This window comes from Lygodium microphyllum, chromosome 20 (assembly GCF_053477565.2).
Source record: "Lygodium microphyllum isolate KBCC chromosome 20, Lygodium_microphyllum_v1.1.10, whole genome shotgun sequence".
Classification (NCBI taxonomy): Eukaryota; Viridiplantae; Streptophyta; class Polypodiopsida; order Schizaeales; family Lygodiaceae; genus Lygodium; species Lygodium microphyllum.
Window position 1 is genome coordinate 139,968,381 of NC_141154.1, and position 4,372 is coordinate 139,972,752.

Here is a 4,372-nt window from a genome sequence, read left to right on the forward strand (position 1 = left end):
AAAAAACCCTAGCAAACTAGATGGTTCATTCACTAAACTTGACATTTTTCAGGAGATTCAATCACAACTTCTCTATTAGACCCACAACTTTTGCTCTGCACACCAGCTTCTATGAAGATGTCTAGGTGGAAACCTCCACATTTAATCTTTGATAGAAAGAGCATGTTTTGCATGACAAAGTAGCGTGCTCACACTACAAGGGAATGGGGCAATAGCGACGGCCATTTGCGACGCAAAAAGGCGGTGTCACTAAAAGCGTCGCTATTCACGTCGCTATTTGCATCTCTATTAGTGTCGCTATTCGCGTCGCTATATGCATCGCTATTTGCGTCGCTATACTCTATTAGCGTCGCTATTCGCATCGCAAATAGTGACGATATAGCGACGCGAATAGCGACGCTGATAGAGACGCAAATAGCGACGTGAATAGCGACGCCGGTCTGGGAAAAAATTTTCGAAAACCCGAGCGTAACATTCGTCGAGAGAACATTTGCGAGAAAGAATGAAAGAGAGAGCAAGAGAGCTTAAATCTTTGCGAGAGAGAGAGAGAGAGAGAGAGAGAGAGAGAGAGAGAGAGAGAGAGAGAGAGAGAGAGAGAGAGAGAGAGAGAGAGAGCTCATCACCATGCCGCCGCCGCTATATATGAAGAAGAAAGAGAAGTGTGCAATGGAGAAGAGAGGGAAGGTGCAAAGAGAAGGTACAACATCTTCAAGCCTTTGAGGTAGGTACATTGCCTCTTCTTGCTTTATTTTTGTGTTATCTTGTTTTCTTTTTTTATTTTTCTTTGCAAAGAGATACATGGAAAGAGAGGGAGGGAGGAAAGAAGGGAGAGAAAGAGAGAAAAAGGTAGAGAAAGGAAATAAAGAGAAAGAGGAAGAGAGAAATGAGAGATGAAGGGAGGGATAGAGGATGAGTGAGAGAAACAACGAGAGAGAGAGGGGGAAAAAACAAAGAGAGAGGAAACAAAGAAAGGGAAATAGAGAGAGGGGGAGAGAAATAGAGAGAGGGAGAGGGGAGGGGGAGAGAAATAGAGAGAGGGAGAGGGAAGGAAGAGAGGAGGAGGACATAGAAAAGAAGGGTGAGGTAAAGAGAGGAAGGAGAGTGAAAAGAAGAGAGAGAGAGGGAGAAAGAGAGATAGAGAGAAAAAATAGAGAGCAAGAGAGAGGGAGAGAGAAATAGGAAAACAATGAGAGAATGAGAGAGAAGGTTAATAAAGAAAAGTAAAGGGAGAGGGGGGAGAGAGAGATAAAGAGAGGTGGGGTGACATTTCTTTCAATATCTTTGTTTCTTAAGCTTTTTATTTTCTATCTTTGATTGTCTTTGCAATGAGATGAGTTGAGTGAGAGTGGGGAGGGAAGGAGGGAGAGAAATAGAGAGAAGAAGGGAGGGGAAGGAAGAGAGAGATGGAGAGAAATAAAAAATAGGAGAGAGAAGGGCTTCATAAAAATTTGTCAAAACCCGAGCATGGCATTTTACAAGTTTGTAAACAAGCAAGAGAGAGAAAGAGAGAGAGAGAGGCCGTTCCCACTGCCACCATCCATGAAGAGGGAGGAGACAAGTGTAAAGGAGAAGGAAGGAACTCCCGAAGAAGAAAAAATTGAGAGAAGTACGAAGGGATTCTTCTTCAAGCTTTGAGGTAAGTGCATTATCTATTCTCTCTTTGTTTTTCTCTTTTCTTTACTTCTCTCTTTCTTTTTGTTGATGAGTGTATCGAGAGAAGAAGTGAGAGAGATCAACATGTACAAGGGAGATTGAGAGAGAGAGAGAGAGAGAGAGAGAGAGAGGTCGCTGCCACCGCCAATCCACCACAAAAAGAGAGGGGACAACTGCAAAGAAGAAGGAGGGAGCCCGTGAAGGAGAAGAAGAAGAAGGAGAGAAGCGCGAAGGGATTCTTCTTCAAGCTTTGAGGTAAGTGCATTATCTATTCTCTCTTTGTTTTTCTCTTTGAGATAAGTGCATTATCTATTCTCTCTTTGTTTTTCTCTTTGTTCTTCAAGTTTTGAGGTAAGTGCATTATCTCTTCTCTTTTTGTTTTTCTCTTTTCTTTAATTCTCTCTTTCTTTTTGTTGATGAAGAGTGTATAGAGAGAAGAAGTGAGAGAGATCAACATGCGCAAGGGAGATTGAGAGAGAGAGAGAGGTCGCTGCCACCACCAATCCACCACAAAAAGAGAGGGGACAACTGCAAAGAAGAAGGAGGGAACCCGTGAAGGAGAATAAGAAGAAGGAGAGTAGCGCGAAGGGATTCTTTTTCAAGCTTTGAGGTAAGTGCATTATCTCTTCTCTCTTTGTTTTTCTCTTTTCTTTACTTCTCTCTTTCTTTTTGTTGATGAAGAGTGTATAGAGAGAAGAAGTGAGAGAGATCAACATGCGCAAGGGAGAGAGGTCGCTGCCACCACCAATCCACCACAAAAAGAGAGGGGACAACTGCAAAGAAGAAGGAGGGAACCCGTGAAGGAGAAGAAGAAGAAGGAGAGTAGCGCGAAGGGACTCTTCTTCAAGCTTTGAGATAAGTGCATTATCTATTCTCTCTTTGTTTTTCTCTTTTAGATAAGTGCATTATCTATTCTCTCTTTGTTTTTCTCTTTGTTCTTCAAGCTTTGAGGTAAGTGCATTATCTCCTCTCTTTGTTTTTCTCTTTTCTTTACTTCTCTCTTTCTTTTTGTTGATGAAGAGTGTATAGAGAGAAGAAGTAAGAGAGATCAACATGCGCAAGGGAGATTGAGAGAGAGAGAGAGAGAGAGAGGTCACTGCCACCACCAATCCACCACAAAAATAGAGGGGACAACTGCAAAGAAGAATGAGGGAACTCATGAAGGAGAAGAAGAAGAAGGAGAGAAGTGTGAAAGGATTCTTCTTCAAGCTTTGAGGTAAATGTATTATATCTTCTCTCTTTGTTTTTCTCTTTTATTTACTTCTCTTTTTATTTTTGTTGATGAAGAGATGTATAGAGAGAAGAAGGGAGACAAATCAACACAAGGGAGATTGAGAGAGAGAGAGAGAGAGAGAGAGAGAGAAGCTGCCATTGCCACTACCATTGCCACCACATCCACTAAAAGAGAGGGGACAACTACAAAGGAAAAGCCAACCTCTGTCTCTTCTCCATCTTGCCCTCCTCGAGCTTGCATGGTAGGCACCAAGCAAGCATGTCCCCGTTTCTCGGCCATGGAGAGGCCTCATGCCAAAGCCCACCACCTGGAGTACAAGGTGGAGCCTCCTCTAGTGTAGCAACAGGTACTCCCCATAGAGCACAATGACCACTAGAGAAGAAGAGGAGATGGAAACCAGGCACAAGTGTGAGACAGCCCACCAGTAGGAAGGTAGACTGCTACAGCTATGACGATAGAAAGAAGAGCCTACATGATGTACTACATGTACCTTCTATTACCAAGAATCTATTGTCGATTGGACAGATGGCAGAACGAAATTTTCAAGAGTCTAGTGTCGGTTGGATAGATGATTTCAACTGATACACATGGCTGTACATTCGGAAGTACAAGGATGAGGTACTCGATGTCTTTAAGCAAATGGGTTTATAAAGAGAAATGCAAGTCAGATGGTTCATTGGAAATGTATAAAGCCAGGCTCGTTACAACGGATATGCACATCAATATAGCCTAGATTATGAGGAGACTTTCAGCTCGGTTGCTAAGATGGAAATGGTGAGAATAGTCATTGTATTAGTGGCTTCTAAGGGCTGAAAATTATGAAAAGTGGATGTCAAAAATGCATTCATGAATGGTGACTTGCTTGAAGAGGTATATATGGAGTAGCATGAGGGTTATGTATACAACCTGAGGTGTATATGGATACTAACTAGCAACCCCATCTACCATGCTAGATCCAAACACATAGAGATTCATTACGATTTCATCAGAGAAATGATACTTGTAGGACAGATTGATCTACTTCATGTGAAGACACAAGACCAAGTAGCTGATATCTTTACCAAATCACTTGGTAAAGAGAAATTTGTTTGTTTCATGGATCTACTTGGAGTATAGTAACTAATCTGAGCTCAAGAAATGGAGTTTGAGAAGGGGGAGAATAAGCTGGAGTAAGCAGAAGATCAATGGGACTTATTCATACCTCAGGGTTCTGACTATAATGAAAGCTTGAAGTGAAGCTCTTCTTCTTGGGCCTAACAAGTGATAAAAAAGCTCCTTGATTAATACTTTTTTGAATTGATTATATCTAGCTTTTGTAATCACAATCTCTTTTTCTTCTCAAGCCTAAGCAAGTGATGAAAAAGCTCCTTGCGAAATACCTTTTCGAATTAATTATATCTTACTTTTGCAATCAAAGGATTCAGTTTTTTTAAAATAATCTGATACACAATTTTTAGACATTAGACATAGCTGACATTGGCAAAT